Source organism: Primulina huaijiensis, chromosome 8, assembly GCF_012295235.1.
Source record: "Primulina huaijiensis isolate GDHJ02 chromosome 8, ASM1229523v2, whole genome shotgun sequence".
In the NCBI taxonomy this organism is placed as follows: Eukaryota; Viridiplantae; Streptophyta; class Magnoliopsida; order Lamiales; family Gesneriaceae; genus Primulina; species Primulina huaijiensis.
This window is the reverse complement of record NC_133313.1, coordinates 10271184-10289478: the sequence shown is the minus strand read 5'-3', so window position 1 is coordinate 10289478 and position 18295 is coordinate 10271184. Positions and strand designations below refer to the sequence as shown.

At 40.1% G+C, this 18295-nt stretch overlaps 1 pseudogene; it reads left to right on the top strand.

The window, feature by feature from the left end:
• The first annotated feature begins 510 nt into the window (after positions 1 to 510).
• On the top strand, positions 511 to 9273 carry LOC140982058 (uncharacterized; annotated as a pseudogene).
• The last annotated feature ends 9022 nt before the right edge of the window (positions 9274 to 18295 follow it).

Sequence of the window (18295 nt, the reverse complement as noted above, 5' to 3'; positions counted from 1 at the left end):
GAATTTGAGTGAAAATACTTGAGTCCGAGTGAATTTTATTTGGAGTGAACGGTGAGTATTTTTTGTGAGGAAAAAAAAAATTGAGAGGAGTGACGAGCGACTTTCTTTGGAGTGACCGTGAGCATTTGGGTGAGGAACATATCGTTTTCTACTAACGTTTTTCTTGCAAGTACAAACTGAAATTAAATGGAGAGGGAGGTAGGAGATAGTTCGAACCCGGGGTTATCTAAAGTACAAATGGAGGCGTTATTTGGGCATTTTAGTAGGATGTTGAAGGTTGAGATGGAGCCATTACATGAGCGGTTGGATAGGCTTGAGGTTAGTGCGAGTGGAAAAAAATCAAATCCTAAAAATATGGGTAGAGAAGAAGAAGAGGAAGAGTTTGATTTTGGAGGAGATGAGGAGAGCCAAAACGAAAATTGGGGTAGGATTGGAAGAGGTAGAGGATTTGGTAGAGGGAAAAGAGAGGCCGTAAGGGGTAGATATGATGGGAATAGGGAGGATGGAAACATGGGTAGTATTAAGATGAAAATTCCATCGTTCCATGGGAAATCTGACCCGGAGGCATACTTAGAGTGGGAAAAGAGGGTAGAGTTCGTGTTTGAATGTCACCACTACTCCGAGCAAAAGAAGGTTAGGTTGGCGGTGGTGGAATTTCTAGACTATGCTCTCATTTGGTGGGATCAACTAGTGACCACTAGGAGGAGGTATAATGAGAATCCCATTGAAACTTGGGATGAGATGAAGAGGGTCATGAGGAAAAGGTTTGTGCCCAACCACTACTATAGGGAGATGTTTAAGAGACTACAAACTTTGAGGCAAGGGGTGAAGAGTGTTGAGGACTACTATAAGGAGATGGAAGTAGTCATGATTAGGGCCAATATTGAGGAAGATAATGAGGCGACCATGGCACGTTTTCTTTGTGGTTTGAACAGGGAAATCCAAGATCAAGTTGAGCTTCGGCACTACTTGGATCTAGACGAGATGGTGCAAATGGCCATAAAAGTGGAGCAACAACTCAAAAGGCGTGGAGTTGGCCGCACCAATCCAACTGGGGGTTCATCATCTTCATGGCGATCAAATGTGGTGAAACGTGAGGAGAACAAGGTGGTGACCAAGCCCAAATTTGAGACCAAACAAGAGGCGCCTAAACAAGGAGTGCAAGGTAAATCTGAAACTCCTTCTAATCGATCTAGAGATGTTAAATGTTTTAGGTGTCAAGGGTTAGGTCATATTTCTAGTGAATGTCCTAATAAAAGGGTAATGATTTTAAATGACTATGGTGAATATGAGTCTCAAAGTGAGGGTGATGATGATGAGATGCCTGCATTAGAGGATCCTGACGAGGGTTATGAGGCAGTTGTAGGTGAAGCACTAGTGACTAGGCGAATTATGAGTGCCCAAGTCAAGGAGGAGGAGACTAACCAAAGGGAGAACTTGTTCCATACTAGGTGTTTTGTAAACCAAAAAGTTTGCAATCTAATCATAGATGGGGGGAGTTGTACTAATGTGGCTAGTGTTGAAATGGTGGAGAAATTGGGGTTACCTACATTAAAGCACCCTCAACCATATAGGATTCAATGGTTGAATGATTGTGCGGAAGTGAAGGTTAACAAACAAGTGCTAGTGCCTTTTTCTATAGGGAAATATGTGGATGAGGTCTTGTGTGATGTGGTACCAATGCATGCTTGTCATATCTTGTTGGGTAGGCCGTGGCAATATGATAGGCGAGTGACACATGATGGATACAAGAATAGGTATTCATTTGTATTGAAGAAGGAATCCATTGTATTACTTCCTTTGTCCCCAAAGCAAGTGTTGGAGGACCATTTGAAAAAAAAGAAGAGAGATATGGTCGAAAGAGAGAGTGAACAAAAAGGTGAGATGACCATAGAAAAGAAAAAAGAGAGAGAAAAAGAGGCCAAAGAAAAAGAAAAAGAAAATAAAAATAATTTGAAGGCCCAAAGGAGTGAAAAGAGCGAGGTTGAGAGTTGTTTATTCTTGCATAAACCATTTCCTGTACAGTTGTACAAAGTGGTTTATCCATATTGTGAAGATATAGCCGGTTCAATCCCGAGCGGTGTTAATTCTTCTTTGCAGGATTCTCGTATTGTCATGATGAGGAGGCGAGCAAAAGTTGACGGTGTGAGAATGCAATGGGACAACACATATGAAGTTAAGAGCAATCACCATGAGGTAAGGGTAGTTACCACTACAACGACTAAGAGGTATGATTTGCGTCCTTACCTTAATTTTGTGTTGTTTTGCTTTCAAAAAGTTGTAGAGAGAGTTACGAATTTGATGGTTAAGGGACTGTGTGTCAATTCATCCTTATTCTTTGATTGTTATGGATTTGAGACTATTGATGAAATGCATGTACCTATTATTAACTTTGATTTTCCACGAGTTATTAAGTTAGTGGTATTTGTTTGCTACAAGAGTTCACGTGCATTAGACTTAAATTCTTGTGATGAGTTAAATGATTGCGTGCATAGTACATTTAGTGCATCCTACTTGCATGGTTATTATTTTACTTGTGGTGGTTTTATGTTTGATAACGTGCATGATTATATATGTTGGTTGCATATGAAGAGGCATAGTGAGTGGGATTTTGAAACATGCATTGCTTATAAGAGATTGCCATGTCGGCTAGATTTTTATATCGTGTATGAACTGCGTCTTATTCCTAGTGAGCTAATGTCGTACATGTGTATGGGATTTGTTGTCTTGCTAACTAGGGCTAAGAAGGGGAGAAATCTGATTTTTTTGATACTTAATGATATCCTATTGTTATTATTTGGTGTAATGTGTTATTTATCGTCCGTAGTAATAGGTGAATACATAGAAAGGGCAACCGTGGAGCTGAGATTTCAAGTGTGGTTGGAGCGAACCGATGATAGCACCTACAAACTTGAGTTTAAAGGTAAGCATGTTAGTCATATAATCATTGTTATTACTAACTTGTTTAATTTGCGTGTAGGTAGCAGAGATTTGAGGACAAATCCTTTTCAAGAAGGGGAGGATGATGCGATCATGGTAGGCCCGATGAAGGCGTGGAAAGCAGGGGACCCTTTAGAGTTGCCGGATGGACCAATCACGAGAGGACGTCTGAAGAGGTTCAAAGAAGCATTGAATGGGCTTATGAGCAAAGAAGGCGGATTTACAAGTGAGATACAGAGTGATGAAAGGTTCGTGATGCATGGGGATCATGTGGACATTATTCAAGCATCCATGCAAAACGGAGCGCAAATCTGGACAGAAGATCTCGCGCACATGCGCCAGATTAAGGCGCGCATATGCGCGACATAGGCAGAGACTTGCGCGCATATGAGCGAGTCGGGGCGCGCATATGCGCGCGGCGCAGATTTTTTTTCCTAAGTGTTTTAATTATTTTGGAAACTAGATTTCATATCTTGATTATGTAAACATATTGGAAGAATTTTGGGACATTATTCAGATCATTATTCATTGAATATCAAAAACTTTTGAGAACTTTGCTCTCAACTTTCAAGGCTTTTGCTTTGTAAACAAAAAAATCAAACTTATCAAAATTTTTAACTTTGTGGCGTTTGTCGATCGTCTTGTGCGGATTGTAATTGTCTTGTTTTTTGAAGGTTCGTTCTAAATTTCGATTGTTTTCATCGTGATTCTTTATTACTAAACCTCGTAGTTTAGGGGTGAAAATCACACCATACTTGATTCAAAAGATCGGGACACAACAACGAATTCCTTGTTCTTTTTTAAATTGAGGGCGCGATTCAATTTTAATCGTGTTTGCTTTTTATTCGTACTTGGATTCATATCATTTGGTATCAGAGCTTTTGGTTATCACATTAAATCCTACAATGTGCTCACACAATACATATCAACCAATAACAATACATAGATATAGAAGAAGACAAACCCGGACTGTTGAAAGTAGACGAACTCATATGCATTGGTCCGGAGAACGTTTCTCTGATACCACTAAATGTAACGCTCTGACCCGATTTCATAAAGTAACAGCAGAGTTTAAATTTTTCTTGAAGGGAAGAAGGATTTAAAATACATTTCAATATATAATCAAAAATATATACATGATCAAATAAGCGTTGCATCAAAATACAAAATGTCATTTTGATCATGTATATTCTAACAAAATATAGTGCCTTTTTCTATTGGGAGGTATGTGGATGAGGTCTTGTGTGATGTGGTACCTATGCATGCTTGCCATATCTTGTTGGGTCGACCTTGGCAATATGATAGGCGAGTGACACATGATGGGTTCAAGAACATGTATTCATTTGTGTTGAAAAAGGAGTCCATTGTCTTACTTCCTTTGTCCTCAAAGCAAGTGTTGGAGGACCAATTGAAAAAAAAGAGGAGAGATGAGGCCGAAAAAAAGAGTGAATTAAAAAGTGAGATGACCTTTGAAAGTAAAAATGAAATGGCTGAAAAAAAGAGTGACAAAAAAAGTGAGATAGCCATACAAAAGAAAAAGGAGAGGAAAGAAAATGAGGGAAAGGAAAATGAGAGGAAAGAGGCCAAAAAGAAAACATACATGGCCCAAAAAAGTGAGTTGAAGCAATTGATGCACACACATGAACCACTTGTGTTGATTCTTTATAAAGAGATCCTCTTTAACACAAGCGATATAGCCGGGGTCCCTTCCGAGCATTGTTGTTTCATTTTTGCAGGAATTTGATGATATATTTCCGGAGGACCTACCTCAAGGGCTACCACCATTGAGGGGGATTGAGCACCAAATTGATTTGGTGCCCGGGAGTGCATTGCCAAATCTTCCAGCTTATAGGAGCAATCCGGAGGAGGCTAAGGAGCTTCAACGGCAGGTAAGTGAGTTGTTAGATAGGGGTTTTGTGCGTGAGTCCATGTCTCCTTGTGCTGTACCTGTTTTATTAGTTCCTAAGAAAGATGGGTCATGGCGTATGTGTGTGGATTGTAGGGCAATCAATAACATAACCATTAAGTATAGGCATCCATACCTAGACTAGATGACATGTTAGATGAGTTGCGTGGTGCTTGTATCTTTAGCAAAATTGATTTGAAAAGTGGTTATCACCAAATTAGGATGAGGGAAGGTGATGAGTGGAAGACTGCTTTGAAAACCAAGTACGGGTTGTATGAGTGGATGGTGATGCCATTTGGCTTAACTAAAGCTCCTAGCACCTTTATGAGGTTAATGAACCATGTCTTGCGTGCATATATAGGAAAATTTGTTGTTGTTTACTTTGATGATATACTAGTATATAGCAAAGACTTGGATGAGCATGTTGATCACTTGAAACTTGTGCTAATCACACTAAGGGCTGAAAATCTATATGCTAACCTAAAGAAATGTGATTTTTGTACAAGCAAGCTTGTCTTTCTTGGTTTTGTGGTAAGCTCACAGGGGATACAAGCGGATGAGGACAAGGTAAGTGCCATTCGAGATTGGCCATCGCCTACTACTGTTGGTCAAGTCCGAAGTTTTCATGGACTTGCAAGCTTCTATAGGAGGTTTATAAAGGATTTTAGCACATTGGCAGCACCCATGACAGCGGTGATCAAGAAGAACGTTCCATTCCATTGGGGCGAGGAGCAAGAGAAGTCTTTTAATACTATTAAGCAAAAATTAATTAATGCTCCTTTACTTGTTTTGCCTGACTTTGCTAATACGTTTGAAATTGAATGTTATGCTTCAGGCGTAGGTATCGACGGAGTTTTGATGCAAGGGGGACGACCCGTGGCGTACTTTAGAGGGAAACTCAATGGAGCCGCCCTGAATTATCCCACGTATGATAAGGAGTTCTACGCACTTGTGAGGACTCTAGAGACGTGGCAGCACTACTTAAGGCCTAAGGAGTTTGTGATTCATACGGATTATGAGTCTCTAAAGCACCTTAAGGGGCAACAAAAGCTGAACAAGCGGCATGCCAAGTGGGTGGCATTCATAGAGACATTCCCATACATAATCAAGTACAAACAAGGTAAGGAAAATGTAGTGGCCGACGCACTATCACAAAGGTACATACTTTTCTCTACCTTGGAGTCTAAAATATTGGGGTTTGAGCATGTCAAGGAGTTGTATGTGCTAGATGAGGATTTTAAGAGTGTCTTTGAAACATGTATGCATGGTCCACATGACAAATTTTATTTGCATCATGGTTTCTTTTTTAAAGAAGATAGGTTGTGCATCCCTAAATCATCAATTCGCGAATTACTTGTTAGGGAGACACATGGGGGTGGTTTGATGGGACACTTTGGTGTGGCAAAAACTTTAAGTGCATTGCATGAACATTTCTATTGGCCACACATGAAGCGTGATGTTGAGCGCGTTTGTGATAAGTGCATAACTTGTAGACAAGCTAAGTCTAGAACACAACCACATGGATTGTATACACCACTTCCTGCTCCTAGTGAGCCTTGGGTTGACATTTCTATGGACTTTGTTTTGGGGTTGCCTAGGACTAAGACGGGGAGGGATTCAATATTTGTTGTTGTTGATAGATTCTCTAAGATGGCACATTTCATTGCTTGTCACAAAACTGATGAGGCTTCAAACATTGCGGATGTGTTCTTTAGAGAAGTCGTTAGGTTGCATGGCATGCCTAGGACTATTGTTTCTGATCACGATGTTAAATTATTGAGTTACTTTTGGAAGACTTTATGGGCTAAACTTGGCACAAAATTGTTATTTTCTACTACTTGTCATCCTCAAACGGATGGGCAAACTGAAATTGTCAATAGGACATTAGGAACACTTTTGCGTGCTATTCTTAAACAGAACTTGAAGAATTAGGAAAATTGTTTGCCATTTGTTGAGTTTACTTATAATCGTTGCGTGCATTCTACTACGAACTATTCGTCATTTGAAATTGTTTATGGTTTTAATCCTTTGACTCCGTTGGATTTGATGTCTTTACCTGTGAGTGAAAGGTTAAACATGGATGGGAAAAAGAAGGCGGAATTTGTTAGGAGTTTGCATGAGAAGGTCAAAGCTAATATTGAAAAGAAGAATGAACAATACACAAAGCAAGCCAACAAGAGAAAAAAGAAGGTGATATTTGAGAAAGGTGATTGGGTGTGGCTACACTTGAGAAAGGAAAGGTTCCCCGAGAAGAGACGTTCAAAGCTGTTGCCTAGGGGTGATGGACCATTTCAAGTCCTTGAAAGGATCAATGACAACTCCTACAAACTCGATCTACCAGGTGAGTATAACGTGAGTTCTACTTTTAATGTTAGTGACTTGTCGTTGTTTGATGTAGGTGACGAACTAGATTTGACGACAAATCCTTTTCAAGAATGATGCGAACACGGATGTGCACGTCCCAAGGAAAGCATGGGATCCCTTAGAGTCACCAGCGGGACCAATCACGAGGGGACGACTGAAGAAGTTTAAAGAGGCGTTGCAGGGGCTTATGAGCAAGGAAGAAGGACTTACAAGCGAGGTGCAAAGTGCTGAAGGGTTTGAGATGCATGGAAATAAGTTTGGGAGACAAAGGAACGTTATTCAAGTGCTAAATCAAGAGGAGTCCAGATACCACGGCGCCCGAGCAGCCAAATCTTACCGCCCGAGCGCCAAACATACTGTCCAGGACGTGAACTCCAGAAGCAGCGGCGCCCGATCGGTAAAATATGAGAAACCGAGCGCGACCGGTCCAGAAGACTCCGCGCCCGAGCGGTTGAATCTCGCGCTCGAGCGCGCCTTGTTCCGAGAAACATTATCTTTTCCTATTTTAGAGTTTTAATTAGTTAGGTAACTAGATTTATCATATCTTTTGATTTGTAGTCAATATATGGACGAAAAATTGAACATTATTCAGATTATCATTGATATTTTATAAAAGTTTTTGAGTTTTCTCTCAACTTTTTCAAGGCTTTAGCTTTGTAAACAAAAATCAAACTTATCAAAGTTTTTAACTTTGTGGCGTTTGTCGATCGTGCTTGTGCGGATTGTCTTAGACTTGTTTTTTGAAGGTTCGTCATAATTTTCGATTATTTATCTCGTGATTATTTGTTGCTAAACTCTTCATAGTTTAGAGGTGAAAATCACAACACACGCACTTGATTCAAAAGATCGGGACAACACGAATTCCTTGTTCGATATTAAATTGAGGGCGCGATTCATATTTTATCGTGTTTGCTTTTATTCGTACGTGGATTCACATCATTTGGTATCAGAGCTTAGGTTCATTGAATTCAAGTAAGTTATCCTTCAGATCTAATTATTCTTTAGTTCCGCTTTCAGATCTGATTTGTTCTATTATTCTACGTCGTTCGTGAATCTATGATACACGAAGCTTCGTGTATTATTTTTCTCTGAATTTTCGGAATTTTAAGAGCAAAAAAAAAAAAAGAATTCTTAAAATTCGAAAATTTGCCAATATTTCTTTTTAATATTTTGTTCTATTCCTTTTTGTGAGTCATATAGAAGTGTCTCACACAGTCAAAAAAAAAAATTATATCTATCTTCAACTTGCTTGTCTACGCAGTCCACGTGAGTCGATCGCATTTGTTCACGAGTTTGAACTTGATTGTTTGATAGACGAATACAAAGCTTGAGCACCCTTTAGAGAGAGACATCAAATTCGAGTGGAAACATTTGAGTGTGAGTGATATTTCTTTGGAGTGACTAGTGAGTATTTGTTGTGAGCAAACAAAATACGAGAGGAGAGACGAGTGAATTTCTTTGGAGTGACCGTGAGCATTTGGGTGAGGAACATATTGTTTTCTACTAACGTTTTCTTGCAGGTACAAACTGAAATTAAATGGAGAGGGAGGTAGGAGATAGTTCGAACCCGGGGTTATCTAAAGTACAAATGGAGGCGTTATTTGGGCATTTTAGTAGAATGTTGAAGGTTGAGATGGAGCCATTACATGAGCGGTTGGATAGGCTTGAGGTTAGTACGAGTGAAAAAAAAATCAAATCCTAAAAATATGGGTAGAGAAGGAGAAGAGGAAGAGTTTGATTTTGGAGGAGAAGAGGAGAGCCAAAATGATAATTGGGGTAGGAATGGAAGAGGTAGAGGAATTGGTAGAGGTAGAAGAGAAGCCGTTCGGGGTAGATATGATGGGAATAGGGAAGATGGTAATATGGGTAGTATTAAAATGAAAATCCCTTCGTTCCATGAGAAATCTGATCCGGAGGCATATTTAGATTGGGAAAAGAGGGTAGAGTTTGTGTTTGAGTGTCACCACTATTCCGAACAAAAGAAGGTGAGGTTGGCGGTGGTTGAATTTTTTGACTATGCTCTCATTTGGTGGGATCAATTTGTGACCACCAGGAGGTGGTAATGAGAGGCCCATAGAAACTTGGGATGAGATGAAGAGAGTGATGAGAAAAAGGTTTTTGCCCAACCACTACTATAGGGAGATGTTTAAGAGGCTACAAACTTTAAGGCAAGAGGTGAAGAGAGTTGAGGACTACTATAAGGAGATGGAAGTAGTCATGATTAGGGCTAATATTGAGGAAGATAATGAGGCGAAGATGGCTCGTTTTCTTTGTGGTTTGAACAGGGAAATCCAAGATCAAGTTGAGCTTCGGCACTACTAGGATCTAAACAAAATGGTGCAAATGGCCATAAAAGTGGAGCAACAACTCAAAAGGCGTGGAGTTGGTCGCACCAATCAAACCGGAGGTTCATCATCTTCATGGCGATCAAATGTGGTGAAGCGTGAGGAGAATAAGGTGGTGACCAAGACAAAATTTGAGACCAAACAAGAGGCGCCTAAGCAAGGAGTGCAAGGTAAATCTGAAACTCCTTCTAATCGATCTAGGGGTACTAAATGTTTTAGGTGTCAAGGGTTGGGTCATATTTCTAGTGAATGTCCTAATAAGAGGGTGATAATCTTGAATGACTATGGTGAGTATGAATCTCATAGTGAGGGTGATGATGATGATGAGATGCCTGCATTAGAGGATCCTGACGAGGGTTATGAGGCGGTTGTTGGAGAAGCACTAGTGACTAGGCATCTCATGAGTGTCCAAGTCAAGGAGGAGGAGACTAACCAAAGGGAAAACTTATTCCATACTAGATGCTTTGTAAATCAAAAGGTTTGCAATTTAATCATAGATGGGGGGTGTGGGGACCCGGACGCTAATCATTTCCTTAATCGTTATTAATATCAAATGAACAATTAAGAAAAGTGGGACTAAAAATTTTCTTTTTAAATTATTTATGCGGAAACGTAATGTAATCGAGTTACTATACATATCGGTATAAAAGTACAAGTCCTGTACCACAGACATTTATTCAACTTAGGTTTAAACATCTAATATCCAGTGTCCAACCCTATCTCTAAGCCATGTCCGGAGCCTCCACGCTATCTAGTCCAGCCTCGTTCTCTTCTTGACCCTAATCCTGTCCCACCTGTTGTCATGCACACATACAAACAAGACAACAGCCGGATAACTCCGGTGAGAATTATATCCTCAGTATAAACCATGTATACATGCAATCATAAAATCAATGTAAAAGCATATAAAAGATATTCATAACATGCCTACTAAGCAAAACATGAATAAAGTATTCGTCGCATGTATCACAATCCGAAACATGGATCAATATCAATAAAAAGTCATATTCTAAACATGTACCAAAATCAAGAACATAAATCAATATCAATCAATGAATCACTCTCCGTGATTCTCAGACTCAGACTCGACTCAGTCCTAATCTAGGGATCCCGATCCGAATAAGAACATACACCCACCTACACTCCCGATCGGGGTGGTGGTACGTTCTTATTCACAGACTTTGGCCCTTTCAATATCGAACATCAGTAATAGAAGCAACTCCAATTCTATCCACTTCAATATGACCAAACGTCCGATGTCCTGACCTATCTGTCAAAGACTATGGCACTTCCGCCATATTCCTATCCTGTGACAATGTGAAATGTGCCAGTGACGATTCTATCACTATCAGGCACTTCTGTCACAAGACCAATCATTTCATACATGCTATCTATATATCAATAGAACAAGCATATCACTTCATTCATTAATTGCAAATATCAATGCAATAAAATAAAGTATGTGATTTAGGGAAACTCGAGTCAAACCTCACTCGAGTTGTGCAATCCCAACTCAACATTAATTTATACCTTTTTCTTCTCGGTCCGAAGAAGACGAAGTCTCGAATTCAACTTTGTCCATACCCAAATCTGGCAATGACAATATCGAATAGATACAAGGTCAGTATATAACTCAGTTCAAAACCTGTTCTGATCAATACTGAAATCAAAACACAATCTGATCAATGTCAATAGACATACGGTACCACAATACAATCTCAATCACTACAGAATCTGATCAATATCAATTTACGGATGTTTCGACGGCATAACACTACAGTCTCTATAACCCCGTCAATCTCAACATCACATATATACTACAAGAACTCAGAATCAATATCGGTATAATTCATACTCTCAACAATAATAGATCATACTCTCAATTCAGTACAATCTCTATCATAACAGTTCTGAAAATCATATCAATTGCATACACAGTTTGTTCTTCGATCTGACTTCAATTATATATTGATCAGTAAATCCAGAACACATAACAATAATCAAATCTCAATTCATAAGCAGTAATGATACAAATCTGATATCAAATCTCAGTCAATTCCTTCCGAAAATCATAATAATTCTATACAGTACTCGTTTTTCAATCCGGTTTCGATGATACGATGTCTACTATGTCAAGAACAGTATATATGAATCATATCCGATTCCGACAATATCATAACTTCAAATCATGTTTAAACGTAACAAAACTTACGTCCAGTTGTAGCCTGCGTCGATAGGAACACGATACCGCAGTCGGATTTATCCTCCGAAGGCAAATGGCTCACCCTAAGTGCAACACGTCTCGCGCATATGCGCGTCCTCTACCGAAGCATATGCGCGAGACTTACTGGTATCGGGTCTAAAGTGTTCTGCTGCTCGCGCATATGCGCGCATCTTCGCGCGCATGTGCGCGCAATTCTCTGCCCGTCCACTCATGTACATGCATTAGTAATCAAATTCATTCTAATGCACTTTAATTCACGATATCTTCATTACTCACAAATTTTCCAAGTCATTCAGGATTAAGTACAGTGATATAATCTCGGCCATTACAGGGGGAGTTGTACTAATGTGGCTAGTTGCGAGATGGTAGAGAAATTGGGTTTACCTACATTAAAGCACCCTCAACCATATAGGCTTCAATAGTTGAATGATTGTGCGGAAGTGAAGGTGACAAAACAAGTGCTAGTGCCTTTGGCTATTGGGAAGTATGTGGATAAGGTCTTGTGTGATGTGGTACCTATGCATGCTTGCCATATCTTGTTGGGTAGACCTTGGCAATATGATAGGCGAGTGACACATGATGGGTTCAAGAACAAGTATTCATTTGTGTTGAAAAAGGAGTCCATTGTTTTACTTCCTTTGTCCCCAAAGCAAGTGTTGGAGGACCAATTAAAAAAAAAGAGGAGAGATGAGGCCGAAAAAAAGAGTGAATTAAAAAGTGAGATGGCCTTTGAAGATAAAAATGAAATGGCTGAAAGAAAGAGTGACAAAAAAGTGAGATAGCCATACAAAAGAAAAAGGAGAGGAAAGAAAATGAGGGAAAAGAAAATGAGAGGAAAAAGGCCAAAAAGAAAACATACATGGCCAAAAAAAGTGAGTTGAAGCGATTGATGTACACACATGAACCACTTGTGTTGATTCTTTACAAAGAGATCCACTTTAACACAAGTGATATAGCCGGGTCCCTTCCGAGCATTGTTGTTTCACTTTTGCAGGAATTTGATGATATATTTCCGGAGTAGCTACCTCGAGGGCTACCACCATTGAGGGGGATTGAGCACCAAATTGATTTGGTGACCGGGAGTGCATTACCAAATCATCCGGCTTATAGGAGCAATCCGGAGGAGGCTAAGGAGCTTCAACGACAGGTAAGTGAGTTGTTAGATAAGGGTTTTGTGCGTGAGTCCATGTCCCCTTGTACTGTGCCTGTTTTGTTAGTTCCTAAGAGAGATGGTTCATGGCGTATGTGTGTGGATTGTAGGGCAATCAATAACATCACCATTAAGTATAGGCATCCCATACCTAGACTAGATGATATGTTGGATGAGTTACATGGTGCTTGTATCTTTAGCAAAATTGATTTGAAAAGTGGTTATCACCAAATTAGGATGAGGGAAGGTGATGAGTGGAAAACTGCTTTTAAAACCAAGTACGGGTTGTATGAGTGGATGGTGATGCCATTTGGCTTAACTAACGCTCCTAGCACCTTTATGAGGTTAATGAACCATGTCTTGCGTGCATACATAGGGAAATTTGTTGTTGTTTACTTTGATGATATCCTAGTATATAGCAAAGACTTGGATGAGCATGTTGATCACTTGAAACTTGTGTTAATCACACTAAGGGCTGAAAATCTATATGCTAACCTAAGGAAATGTGATTTTTGTACAAGCAAACTTGTCTTCCTTGGTTTTGTGGTAAGCTCACAGGGGATACAAGTGGATGAGGACAAGGTAAGTGCTATTCGAGATTGGCCATCGCCTACTACTGTTGGTCAAGTCCGAAGTTTTCATTTACTTGCAAGCTTCTATAGGAGATTTGTAAAGGATTTTAGCACATTGGCAGCACCCATGACAGTGGTGATCAGGAAGAACGTTCTATTCCATTGGGGCGAGGAGCAAGAGAAGTCTTTCAATACTATTAAGCAAAAATTAATTAATGCTCCTTTACTTGTTTTGCCTGACTTTGCTAATACGTTTGAAATTGAATGTGATGCTTCAGGTGTAGGTATCGGCGGAGTTTTGATGCAAGGAGGACGGCCCGTGGCGTACTTCAGTGAGAAGCTCAATGGAGCAGCGCTGAACTATCCCACGTATGATAAGGAGTTCTACGCACTTGTGAGGACTCTGGAGACGTGGCAGCACTACTTACGGCCTAAGGCGTTTGTGATTCATACGGATCATGAGTCTCTAAAGCACCTTAAGGGACAACAGAAGTTGAACAAAAGACATGCCAAGTGGGTGGCATTCATTGAAACATTCCCCTACATCATCAAGTACATACAAGGTAAGGAAAATGTAGTGGCCGACGCACTATCACGAAGGTACATACTTTTCTCTACTTTGGAGTCTAAAATTTTGGGGTTTGAGCATGTCAAGGAGTTGTATGTGCTAGATGAAGATTTTAAGAATGTGTTTGAAACTTGTATGCATGGTCCACATGATAAATTCTATTTGCATAATGGTTTCTTATTTAGAGAAGATGGGTTGTGCATCCCTCGATCATCCATTCGTGAATTACTTGTTAGGGAGGCACATGGGGGTGGTGTGATGGGACACTTTGGTGTGGCAAAAACTTTAAGTGCATTGCATGAACATTTCTATTGGCCACACATGAAGCGTGATGTTGAGCGTGTTTGTGATAAGTGCATAACTTTTAGACAAGCTACGTCTAGGGCACAACCACATGGATTGTATACACCACTTCCTGTTCCTAGTGAGCCTTGGATTGACATTTCAATGGACTTTGTTTTGGGGTTGCCTAGGACTAAGAAGGGTAGGGATTCAATATTTGTTGTTGTTGATAGATTCTTTAAGATGGCACATTTTATTGCTTGTCATAAAACTGATTATGCGTGTCACATTGCGGATTTGTTCTTTAGGGAAGTCGTTAGGTTGCATGGCATGCCTAGGACTATTGTTTCTGACCGTGATGTTAAATTCTTGAGTTACTTTTGGAAGACTTTATGGGCTAAACTTGGCACAAAATTGTTGTTTTCTACTACTTGTCATCCTCAAACGGATGGGCAAACTGAAGTTGCCAATAGGACATTAGGAACACTTTTGCGTGCTATTCTTAAAAAGAACTTGAAGAATTGGGAAAATTGTTTGCCATTTGTTGAGTTTGCTTATAATCGTTGCGTGCATTTTACTACGAACTATTCGCCATTTGAAATTGTTTATGGTTTTAACCCTTTGACTCCGTTAGATTTGATGTCTTTACCTGTGAGTGAAAGGTTAAACATGGATGGGAAAAAGAAGGCGGAATTTGTTAGGAGTTTGCATGAGAAGGTCAAAGCTAATATTGAAAAGAAGAATGAACGATACACAAAGCAAGCCAACAAGGGAAAGAAGAAGGTGATATTTGAGAAAGGTGATTGGGTGTGGCTACACTTGAGGAAGGAAAGGTTCCCCGAGAAGAGACGTTCTAAACTATTACCTAGGGGTGATGGACCATTCCAAGTACTTGAAAGGATCAATGACAATGCCTACAAACTCGATCTACCAGGTGAGTATAACGTGAGTTCTACTTTCAATGTTAGTGACTTGTCGTTGTTTGATGTAGGTGACGAGCTGGATTTGAGGACAAATCCTTTTCAAGAAGGGGAGGATGATGCGAACACGGATGTGCACGTCCCAAGGAAAGCATGGGATCCCTTAGAGTTACCAGCGGGACCAATCACGAGGGGACGACTGAAGAAGTTTAAAGAGGCGTTGCAGGGGCTTATGAGCAAGGAAGAAGGACTTACAAGCGAGGTGCAAAGTGCTGAAGGGTTCGAGATGCATGGAAATAAGTTTGGGAGCCAAAGGAATGTTATTCAAGTGCTAAATCAAGAGGAGTCAAGATACCATGTAATGCCCGAGATTTTAGGTGGATAAAATGAAATGATGAAGTGTTGCTTGAAGAATATACCGCACCCGCGCCCCAGTTTCTACCGCACTCGCGGTGTAAGGGTTGAAAGTAGAGTTTTGACTAAAAGAGAGACCGCACCCGCGGTCCAAGACATACCGCACCCGCGGTGGTAACCCATGAAATGTGGAGAATTACAGTAGGGTTACCGCACCCGCGGTCAGAAGTGAGCGCACCCGCGGTCGTCGAGTCCAGAATTTTGGATGGAATGCCGTAGCCTGAGCGCACCCGCGGTGAAAAGCTACCGCACCCGCGGTGCGACGTGTTGAGTGAAAAATAAAACATGTTTCCTAGCCATGCAATTTAATGTGCTGAGTCTTCATTTCAGCTGTTGATCACTGAGAAAAACCTTCAGAAAACATCCATGGAAGCCTCAAGAATTCTCCTAGCTTAGAATTGAGCTTGTGCAAGAGTTAGCTATCCAAATTTCGATCCGGATATAGATTTATGCTCATCATGCCATAAGCTTCAAAAGGATGTAAGTATTATTATGTTCTTGTATGATTTGAGATATTGTTGATGTTGGGGAAAGTGTGAATTTCACTAGAATATGTGTTCTTGTGATATCGGAGAACGTTTATTCGCAACCGAATCGAAGAAATAATATCGTATGCATTCTATATGAAATTCCAGCATGTCTTGACTTGAGTATATATATATATTTCAGTATAGTAGATGTTGCTATGATGAGAATTATGAGTTGTTGGTTATAGATTATTGATGTTGGATTGATCGGTATCGAAAGATTACGCCGTTATGCCGTCGATTGTTACCAAGATTGAATATGATTTGTATATGAGTGGCCTTGAGTTGTGTCTTGATAGAATGCATCTATACATTGCCCTTTCAGATTTGTATTGGCCACATTGAACTTGAGACTTCGGCTACGAAAGACTATTCGACACGAAAGGTATAATTCATGTGAACACGGGAAGACATGACTCGATTCAGACTGGATACGAGTTTCCCAAAATCACATACTAGATTCTTAACTATGTTTGATTATGATTATGTCTAGTTTATAGATTTGTATTCAAGCAATTGAGATAGGAATCATTGACAGATTGTCAAACTAGACGTTCGGTGTATCGACGCATAGGAGCCGATCATCTCCGATTGTAGACATTCGATACAGATATGACCGAAGTCTAGGAATAAGACGTCCCGCCACCCCGATTGGGAGAGTAGGTGGGAGACTTGTTACTTCTTATTCACACCGGGATCCCTAGACTTAGATAGGAGTCGAGTCAACGAATAAGAGTTGAAGAGTTTTATCTGTATTCACTAGTGTGTCATAATTATTGATTTATGTGTTATGATTTTGTATTTAGTTGCATGACATGCATGTATACATGTTTTATACTGGGATTTGTTCTCACCGGAGTTTCCGGGTGTTGTTGTGTCTGTATGTGTACATAACGACAGGTGGGGCAGGATCAGGGTCGCGAGCAAGATGAGAGATCAAGATATTGTGGTGATTTCGGGCATAGCAGATTACTAGTCGTTTTGTACTTGACGTGTACGGGATTTTCTGGACACTAGTATATGATTGTACTAAAACAAACTTGTATGTACATTATGTTCGTTTAATCGAATAAAGAATCGTTCCATGCTTCATGTATACATTTGATTTAATGTTAAAAACAAAATTTTGACCCACATTTTCTAGCAAAGACCCAATTAATCCCAAAAGATAATCGAGTCAGAGCACGGGTCCCCACAAACCACGGCGCCCGAGCGGCCAAATCTTACCGCCCGAGCGCCAAACATACTGTCCAGGACGTGAACTCAAGAAGCAGCGGCGCCCGAGCGGTAAAATATTACCGCCCGAGCGCGACCTGTCCAGAAGACTCCCCGCCCGAGAGGTTGAATCTCGCGCTTGAGCGCGCCTTGTTCCGAGAAACATTATCTTTTCCTATTTTAGAGTTTTAATTAGTTAGGTAACTAGATTTATCATATCTTTTGATTTGTAGTCAATATATGGACGAAAAATTGAACATTATTCAGATTATCATTGATATTTTATAAAAGTTTTTAAGTTTTCTCTCAACTTTTTCAAGGCTTTAGCTTTGTTAACAAAAATCAAACTTATCAAAGTTTTTAACTTTGTGGCGTTTGTCGATCGTGCTTGTGCGGATTGTCTTTGTCTTGTTCTTTGAATGTTCGTCATAATTTTCGATTGTTTATCTCGTGATTATTTGTTGCTAAACTCTTCATAGTTTAGAGGTGAAAATCACAACACACGCACTTGATTCAAAAGATCGGGACAACACGAATTCCTTGTTCGATATTAAATTGAGGGCGCGATTTATATTTAATCGTGTTTGCTTTTATTCTTACATGGATTCACATCAAAGAAGGGGAGGATGATGCGAACACGGATGTGCACGTCCCAAGGAAAGCATGGGATCCCTTAGAGTTACCTGCGGGACCAATCACGAGGGGATGACTGAAGAAGTTTAAAGAGGCGTTACATGGGCTTATGAGCAAGGAAGAAGGACTTACAAGCAAGGTGCAAAGTGCTGAAGGGTTCATGATGCATGGGAATAAGTTTGGGAGCCAAAGGAACATTATTCAGGTGATAAATGAAGAGGAGTCCAGCAGCTTC